Source organism: Prionailurus viverrinus, chromosome B1 (genome assembly GCF_022837055.1).
Source record: "Prionailurus viverrinus isolate Anna chromosome B1, UM_Priviv_1.0, whole genome shotgun sequence".
Classification (NCBI taxonomy): Eukaryota; Metazoa; Chordata; class Mammalia; order Carnivora; family Felidae; genus Prionailurus; species Prionailurus viverrinus.
This window is the reverse complement of record NC_062564.1, coordinates 181763398-181773555: the sequence shown is the minus strand read 5'-3', so window position 1 is coordinate 181773555 and position 10158 is coordinate 181763398. Positions and strand designations below refer to the sequence as shown.

At 36.7% G+C, this 10158-nt stretch overlaps 1 long non-coding RNA gene across 1 annotated transcript; it reads left to right on the top strand.

Moving 5' to 3' along the window:
• The first annotated feature begins 1520 nt into the window (after positions 1-1520).
• Positions 1521-6882, top strand: LOC125164643 (uncharacterized). The gene is made up of 3 exons (XR_007151842.1): positions 1521-1592; positions 3442-3521; positions 6781-6882. It is a non-coding gene; the product is annotated as an uncharacterized LOC125164643 (long non-coding RNA).
• The last annotated feature ends 3276 nt before the right edge of the window (positions 6883-10158 follow it).

The window sequence follows — 10158 nt, the reverse complement described above, 5'->3', positions numbered from 1 at the left end:
GAGAGGGTAGAGATCACCAATGTATTTTGGAATCTGAAGACAGCTCTAGACCCTTCCATTAGCTGTGGGAGGGGTCCATAGCTGTATATATACCCATATATGCATACACACACACACACACACACACACACACACCGATTGACAGACATATACTCCCAACAGTTTTCAATATATGTATAAGACCTCACTGAGGCATGATCCATGGACCTCTGCTTAATAATCCTTAGAATTATTAAGGAAAGTTTAAATATATTGAAAATAAGTCCATAATTTATTGTTTATATGTTAAATATATTACAAAATAATATGATATATGCTTTTATGGTTATTATAAAACTTGCAGGATGGGGCGCCTGGGTGGCGCAGTCGGTTAAGCGTCCGACTTCAGCCAGGTCACGATCTCGCCGTCCGTGAGTTCGAGCCCCGCGTCAGGCTCTGGGCTGATGGCTCAGAGCCTGGAGCCTGTTTCCGATTCTGTGTCTCCCTCTCTCTCTGCCCCTCCCCCGTTCATGCTCTGTCTCTCTCTGTCCCAAAAATAAATAAACGTTGAAAAAAAAAAAAAATTTAAAAAAAAAAAAAAAAAAAACAAACTTGCAGGAGGGGCACCTGGGTGGCTCAGTTGGTTAAATGTCTGACTCTTGGTTTCCTCTCAGGTCATGGTCTCATGGTTCATGAGTTAGAGCCCCACATTGGGCTCTGCACTGGCAGGGCAGAGCCTGCTTAAGAGTCTCTGTCTCTGTCTTTCTCTCTGTCTTTCCCTGGCTCACTTTGTCTCTCTCTGTCTCTCTCTTTCTCTCTCTCTGTCTCTCAATAACTAAATAATCATTAAAAAACTTGTATGAATTTAACTGTACCATTATAAGATTGCAGAAATATGAAACGTTAGAATACAGAAGGAAAATTAAAGATCAATCAATCCAACTTCGTTTTGCTGAAGAGAAAATGATGTTCATATTTATAAAAAGACATGACGAGGAGTCTGGGTGGCTCAGTCGGTTAAGCTTCTGACTTCAGCTCAGGTCATGATCTCATGCTCCATGAGTTTGTACCCTGCAGCGGGCTCTGTGCAGTCAGCTCAGAGCCTGGAGCCTGCTTCGGATTCTGTCTCTCCCTCTCTCTGCCCGTTCCATGCTCATGCTCTGTCTCTGTCTTGCAATAATAATAATAAAACTTTTTAAAAAAACATTAAAAAAGACACGACTTAACTGCTCTGTGTTGTAGTGGGTGGCGGAGTCATAGCTGTTGCCTGGATCGTCAAATTTCTAGTGAACATTTCCTTGTCAAAATATGGCAGTTAATGGCTCCTTGTTTTAGAAATATAATAGTGCAAAGAGCGCTCTGTTGTCCTGACATTTTTGATGGGTTACACACAGGACATGAAAAGATCCTTAACATTTTTCAGATTTGTAGGTCATGATAGCAGTGACCACCTGTAGCTCAATGTCATCTGATGCTCCCCCAGTGTGAGAGAACTCTTAATTATTTGCTCTATTGTTTCCTTGGAGACCACCTTCTCTCTGGTCTGGCACAAAGCTAGTGACAGAATGACTGTTTCTGTGTATCAGGATCGGTAGTCAAGGGACGAGGAAAAGGTACTTACAAAAACAATAGATTTTCTCATGTGTCTCATATGTACAAGGGAGCAAACAAATTCATACCAATGTATTGCCAGTTTTATTAATAATTTATTAAGTTCAATATCTGCATTAATTATGCACACTGCTTAAAATTACTAGATAATTGTGGTATAGAGAACATAGCCAGAAGTGTAAATATCTGTGTCGTATTTGAGGTTATTGAGTTGCTTAATCAGTGACGAGTAAATTCATGTTATTACTACCACGTCTTGCTCTTTTCACCTCATCTTCTTGGTGAACTCTTACTTAGCCTTTCAAATGTACCTCAACTCTCATCTTGACTGATATACATTCCTTGACCTTTCATGCTGAATTATGCTCCCTTTCATGTACCCACAATACACTGTGTGCCCCTCTATTCTTGCTCTTACGAAACAGTTCTGAGGTGGCTGCCTTCTCATCTGTTCTCCTTATCATAATGTAAGTAATGTCAAATGAGAGCTGAGTTTTATTCCTAACTACATGCCCAACACATTGCATGGTGGTTTTCATGCAGTAACCCCCCATAAGAGCATTTAAGTGACTTATAAATGGATAAAATGATCACAGAAGGGCTTTGAGTATAAATAGGGTAGCCAATTCTGCATTCTTGTTCTTCAATGTTATTATTCCTGAACTTAAGTACTATTTACTTTGACAAAGTACATTTGTACTGATCCATTTTTTTCCCTTCTATCTAAGGCCTCTGTATGTCAACCATATATAACAGGTGCCTCATGGAATATTTATTTGAAGACCTTAAATCTATTCCACCAAATATTATCTCAAAGTATCCCACTATATTTTTATATCTTTTTGCCATTTTTCTCATTTGGGTGGTTGCAGGAAGCATCCTGACCTCTGTAAGGACTAATATTAATTAATTTAATTAATAAAAATCGCTACATTATTAATTTTATGCAGCTTTATGTGGAAGAAGGGACATTCTTCCCAGAATAATAAAGTGGTTTTTTTAGCTTCAAGCACTAATCACATAACAGTTTGTTTTTGAAGACTTCTTTATCATATTCTTCTTCAAGACCTAAATCCTTAATATTTGCCCTAAATTCTAGAACCTTCACTTTGTGCATACACAGGTCTAGCTTGCATCTATTTGCCTCTTTTGTTCTCACAACAGTTTAACATTGACCTCCTGTTCTCTCTTTCTCTTTTCTATTTTATCACTTCTCTCTTCTCTTTCTCCTCTATCTCTAAAGAGATATCCTTCCATTATAGGGATGCCAGGGTGGCTCAATCAGTTAAGCGCCCAACTTCGGCTCAGGTCATGATCTCTCAGCTTGTGAGTTCAAGCCCTGCGTCAGGCTCTGTGCTGACAGCTCAGAACCTGGAGTCTGTTTTGGATTCTGTGTCTCCCTCTCTCTGTCCCTCCCCCTACTCATGCTATTTGTGTCTGTCTGTCTCTCTCTCTTACTCAAAAGTAAACATTAAGAATTTTAAAAAGAGATATCTATCCATTATAGAGCATCTATCTATCATCTATCTATCTATCATCTATCAATCTAGAGATGTATTTTTTTTATTTATTTTGAGAGAGAGAGCATGAAAGAGGAAGGGGCAGAGAGAGAGGGAGAGAAACAGAATCCCGAGCAGGCTCCACACTGTTAGCACAGAGATGTGGGGCTTGAACTCAACAAACCAATAGATCATGACTTGAGTGGAAGTCAAAAGTCAGACGCCTAACCCACTGAGCCACCCAGGCACCCTTAGAGATTTCTTTGTGTATCTATCGTCTACCCATGCATCTCATCTATCTATCTATCTATCCAGAGATCTAACTTTTTATTTTTAATTATCTTATTTTCAGGTAGAAGAGAAGTGTGCACATATAAATATTAATGAAAAGGATGTGGTAAACAAGAAGGTATAATGACGATATGTGAAATGGTAGGTATATTTTTGAGGTGAAATGGTAGGATGAGTGAGTAAAAGAAATAAGGCCTAAAAACCTAAATGTAGGTCACTGTTCGGGAAGAATGAAAGGGCATATAAGTATTCAAGTAAATTTGCAGATAAAATGGCATAAAATGTGGGGAAAGGGATGAATTTGAAGAGTTTACTTTTTGTGTGTGCCACTCCACACCCCCAGTAACGATCTCTTATAAAGAGAGAGATGGGAGGCATTGTGTGTAAGTGGCTCAGTTGGTGGAACGTCTGAATCTTGATTTCAGCTCAGGTCATGATCTCACGGTTCATGAGATTGAGCCCCCCTCCCCACATCAGGCTCTGTGCTGAGAGAATGGAGTCTGCTTGGGGTTCTCTCTCTCTCTCTCTCTCTCTCTCTCTCTCTTTCTCTCTCTCTCTTTGCCTCCCCACCTCAAAATAAATTAATCAATTTTTTATTAAAAAAAGAGAGAGGTGGGAACATACTCTATAAGATACTCAAGAGCTCAACAGGTATTTACCCAAAAACTTTACCCCAGAAAAATTTTACATCAAGTTCCTTCACTTTTTCTTGATTCCTTTTTATACAATCTCTGAGGACTTGGGTTCTATGTTGAGGAGGCCTTTCTACCAGTTTAATCCCCATTTAGGAAATCATGAATACACATGAAGATGCAAATTTTGGCTTAAATATATTATGTATTAATTAATTGTATGGGCTTTATGGTCATTGTGAATATTGTAAAAGCTGTCAAAGTTTGAATTTTTTTTATAGATCCTTTACTGCAGTCAGTGCATTAATAGGATTTTTTTTGGTCATGGTTTCACTTAGTAAACTGTTATAGAGCCATCTGACTTTCACCTCAAGGGATAAAAGTTGGAACATAATGAAAAGCAACTACAGGCATCAATCTATATGTTACAGGTTTTTTTTTCTTCCCTAGAACAAAACAAGATTTCATTCAGCTTCATACAGTCATTGAAAACGGAGGCACAATGGATCTGAGCTATTTTTTTTTCCACCAGAAACATGGTTTCTGAAAAAAATTTGCCCTGGCTCTTGGCTAATACTCAGAAATAAAGGGTTACGGAGAGTGCTCTTTCCTACTATGGACATGTTTCCCATGCTACACATGGTATATTTTGGGGACAAAGGGATAAATGATAGTGTCTTGTAAATGTTTACCCAACACAGTATTAGGTCGCAGACGTCTTCAGTACATTTACTGAGATATGATCAATCTGTTTCTCTTCACTCTGATTGACTTACTTTCTACATGTTTGTCCACTTCGTCATCACCATAAATTAGATCTCTGACTTCAACATTCAGAAATAAAGAATATGAAACAACATAGATGGAGCCAGAGGAAATAATGCTACGTGAAATATGTCAGGAAAAGACAAATACCATATGATTTCATTCATAGGTGGAATTTAAGAAACAAAAGAAACTAACAAAGGGAAAAAATAAGAGAAATCAAGAAAGAGACTCTTAAAAAAAAGAAACAGACTCTTAAATATATAGAACAGATTGTTACCAGAGGGGAGGTGGGTAGGGGGATGGGTTGAATAGGTGATGGGGAATAAGCAGTGCACTTGTCATGGTGAGCACAGGGTGATTTATGGAAGTATTAAATTACGATATTGTACACCCGAAAGTAATATAGCACTGTATGTTAACTAAGTGGAATTAAAATAAAACTTAAAAAAAAAGAATTAAAGGACATATTTGTCATTGAGTAAGCCACTGATTTGGCAAATTCTAACGTATTAGCTATTGGTTCTATCACTGTCCCTCAGAGCAGGTGAGGAAAATCCTGAACATCTAAGTTTTTATTAGAACTATATATGTATCATCATTGTTTTAATCATATAACACTATTTATTGTTTATTCATGATGTGCTAACATTGTGTATGGCATTGCTATAAGCACTAGAGGTATATAACATGATTAAGTTTGTTTTATTTTAACCAGTTAACAACGACATGTTAACAGTTTTACTTCTAGAGTATGTTTCTCTCTCAATGGCCTTGAATTTCTATATGAATGTTGCCTATTTGTGATTCTTGCAGTCAACTCAGCATGAAAAACAAATCCAATTCTAAATAAATACCCATATATACAGACACGTAACTCTTTTTTTCTTTTAATCAAGAAATCATTCCATCACCGTCTTCCATGTTTATATAATCAGGCTCACCACCCAGGGGAGCTTACAAAGATTTCGAGGAGAATAACTTGCTTATAACTTTTATGATCACTTAAGAAATTGTCACAGATAAATTTTGCTGAATAGAATTATTCATCTCATTACATTTATACCATTGATGTCTTTGCTGCGTTTCTGCCTTTATCAGTTGGTTCTTAAATGAAAGTAAAATGGTAACAAGACTCACAGCCACACTACTCTTTGTTTCCTTAACACAGAACACACATTTACAACTTTGTAAGTAAATATTTTTAAATACTAGATCCAAACCAAAAAAAAATCTGGAATTAGAATCACTATAAAGCACAGATTCCTCTGTGTCTGTCAACTATTGGCCTATAATAACCCGCCCCCAAACTGAGAGCCTTATAAAGGTGAGCATTTATTCTTACTCACTTGCTGATTATTCAATGAGGGTGTCTCTGCTTCAAAAGGCTCATCTACTGGCCCAGCTCTACTGACCTCTGCTGGCCTCCGTTAGGATTAGTTCCAGGCCATGGGTTCCTTCGAGATCTACCTACTGCGAGTGCTTTTTCTTTTTCTGGGACCGTCAGGCTACTCAGCATGTCTCTACGGTAAAGGTAGAGTGCAAGAGAGAGACCCCAGTACGTATGCAGATTTCAGACCTCTGCTTGCGTCACATCTGCTGATATGCCATGGGCCAGACCCGGTTACAAGTTCAAAGATAAGGAGAGGAGAAAAGTATTCCTCAGGTGGAAATAGAATGTAAAAGAACATTATACGCCATAATTCATAATAACCACCTTTTCTAAATCCTACTCAAAAGGCCCCACTAAATATTAGAGGTTTAGATGAATTATAATAGCGATTCATGGAAAAAAATGGTCTTTTGACTCCAGGGTCTGTATATTAACACTTTATATCGCTGGCTTTTAGCATAGTACTTGCCAAATATTAGGCATTCTATAAATATTTACTGACTGACTGGATGGGTGACATGGTATAAGACACATATATATGCCACCAACATAATAATGTCCAACCAGAAGAAATATATTCTTGTACCTAGAAAAACATTTTTCCACACAGGTCAAAAAGAAATATACATATATCAGTCACGTTGAAGAGCAGAAATGAAAGTAATTCCCACTGACTCATCTTCCATGGACAGTCTCCAATGTATTAACTCTTTTAGAAGACTTTGTATTAATTATCAGATATTTAATTAGATTTACTTAATGGCAAAAACATAATATGAAAATTTACTTTGATTTGTGTTGTCATTTGGGATCATAATCAACTGAGAGGTATGAATAATCATGGCAGGGGACTGAGATTTGAGGATTCAGTGTGGTGGTGGTGGTTGTTGTTGTTTTAATGAATCTAGTGTCATTAGATGAATATATGGTTTCAGTTACACAGTGTGTCAAATCCTATTAAATTATCCCATATGAGGCAATGCCCAGAGGACCATTTTTGTTCAGGGAAGAATAACTCATTTTTGAGGATCTTAGGAAGGCAAACTTCATGTTTTAATAAAAGGTCACATCATAAATCCACTTTATTCTTTCATTATAGAGTAAGGCAGGATCTGTTATTCCTTTTCATTGAGAATAAAAGTGGCTTGAAAAAATAAATAAGGATTTTGAATTTAATAACTGAAAAATTCTGTAATTTTAGCATATTTGGCCAATGTTTCTATTCATAGTTATTATTAGTAAAGAACCCAAAGTGACTTGGGATCTATGTCCCAGTTTTTCAGTGTAAGCTAGATGAGATAACTTTTCTAATAATACATATCTTTTCCCACAACACATATATGTTCATGTGAGTGCACACATACACACAAACACACTACATCTACATTTCCCTCTTTACCACTATTTATTTGGCTTTATAAAATCCCTTATGTTTAGTACCAAAGTCACTATTCTGATGTCTATATCTGTGATGAAACCACAGGAATGCTTTCTTCACTTCCTCTCTTTTGGAATAATCATTATCAAATCCTTACACAGTTTCTAATGACTGATTATGTGTTTTTCACTATCTCAAGATCATGTATCCCCAGAGTCAGAACCTATGGTTTAAATCGTGGTCTATGTACAATGTCCATCACAAGACCTTGCTCATACTTGCTTAAAACTTGTTTTCTGAAATATATAGTTAGATTTAATTGGATAGTCTCTTCCAAAATGTCCTTTGATTTTTGTCTGAAGTGAATTTCCAATTTCTCAGTTTGCTTTAGTTATGATTAGGTTTGCAAACATTTTTTTTTTCCCAAATGGATTTTGAACACCCTATAATCGACAGTTTTATGATTTGGATCACAGAAATATGTGCACAATTGGTGAAATATGTAGTACACTGGTTGGGATAAGTATTTAGCTGAACTATAAAAAATGATAATAATAAAACAGACACATGAACGGTTTAGTAAGTTATGCAGATGTTTTTTTTTAATGATCTATATAATTTATTTTATATAGGTAACTTCTTTTTTTCATCTGTTATATAAAGGGATTAAGAAAAATAATTTTGAAAGTTCTCTCCACTTCCAAAAGAAATATGGTACAAACATCTGTACAAAATGAGGGGCACCTGGCTGGTTCAGTCGGTTGAGCGTCTGCCTCTTAATTTCAGCTCACGTCATGATCTCACAGTTCATGGGTTCCTGCCCTGCGTTGGGCTCTGCGCTAACAGTGGGGAACCTGCTTGTGATTCTCTTTCTCTCCCTCTCTGTCTGCCCCTCCTTTGCTCTTGCTTTCTTGCTTTCTTGCTTTCTCTCTCTCTCTCAAATTTAAATAAACATTAAAAAAATAATAAAAATCTATAAAATGAAAATATTTTATTTCTTCTTTATTTTACTTATTTTTTTAAGTTTTATTTATTTTGAGAGAGAGAGAGAGAGAGAGAGAGAGAGAGCGTGCGCACATGAGCAGGGGAGGGACAGAGTGAGAGGGAGAGAGAATTCCAAGCAAGCCCCATGCAGTAAGCATGGAACCCCGTCCTGGGCTCGATCTCACCAACCGTGAGATCATGATGTGAGCTGAAACCAGGAGCTGGACGCTTAACTGACCGAGCCACTCAGGCACCCCATAATAGTGTTATTTCTTATAGTCACTACCTATATGTTTTTGGTCTGAAGTAAAAATTACTGGTTTAAATGTATGTTAGTTTTCAGTATTCATTAGTTAAAATGGAAGCAAATAAATATTTACGATTATGACTATTTAAAGCCCAAAGCACTGAATTTTTTTCCAACTAATTTCATAAGATCAGTACCTATATAAGATTCAAAGCCACACTTGTAGTTTTCTTGATTTCACATACACTTTGAAGTTCTACGTGATAGAATTTGGAAGCTATCCACCTCTTTGTGTGTATATGTCATAAATATTAAATAAAGGACACGTGCTCTCAGGAGTCATCAGTAAAGAGTTGGGTAACATGATTATTGAACTTTTGCATTTCAAATGTATGTACTGCACTTTATAAATTTTAAATCTATAGTCATAGGCTATAGAACAAGGAGATACAGAATTGGTAAGGTAAGGACACCCACACTGTTGGTAAGGCCACTATTTTTAAATAGCTTAAAATATTTATTTTCACAGATTGATTTGTTTAAAGGAACCAATTAAAATATGTTGTCATAATTATTTTGGAAACAAAATAGATTTTATCATTATTTTGATTTTCAGTGTATATTTACATATTATCCCCACAACTATAACATTGAGTTGTTGAAGTAAAATCAAGCATCTTAGAAATAAAGGAATTAAAGCACAAAAAAAATAGTTGACTTGCAGCATTTTTTTTTTTTTGCATTGTTGACTTGGCTAAGCTAGCATTGATTGGCCCCAAATATAAATTCCTGTAAGTTTCAGACGGTAAAAGTGATTGAGCAGTCAGTCTTTAATCTGTGAAATCTCTTGTATTAGAGGCCATGAATCACAAATGAAAAGACATTGGCAGATTCTAGCTAGTTCTTGCTCTTCTTGGCTTCATGACCACCTCTCTCCCCTAGTATGAACCTTGCTGAACAAGAGGAACCCAGGCCCATCAGATATGTAGTGACAGCAGCTCTCCATGGTCTTTACCAGGTCTTCTTTGCAGACCCACTTGGGCAGCCAGAACGGCCTTGTTTTAAAAGGGCTGCTTGTTGACTTTCGTCTGACACTCCACTTTTCCCTTTTAGAACTTTATGACCCCAGCAATATACACAATTCAGGGGAAGTGATATCATATAATAACCCCCTTCTTCCACAATATGTATACTCATTTTAGATTTCTGACTGAGTCTGAGACACCACTTTGATGAGATCACACTGCTATTAAATGTCAGTACCAGAAATCAGATTTGAGTTGAAATCAATCAATGTTGAAAGGAAGAATAAAATTTCTTTGAAAATCAGGGGATCTAGGGCATGTGTTTACGAAAAGGATGTTAGAGAGGGGGAATGA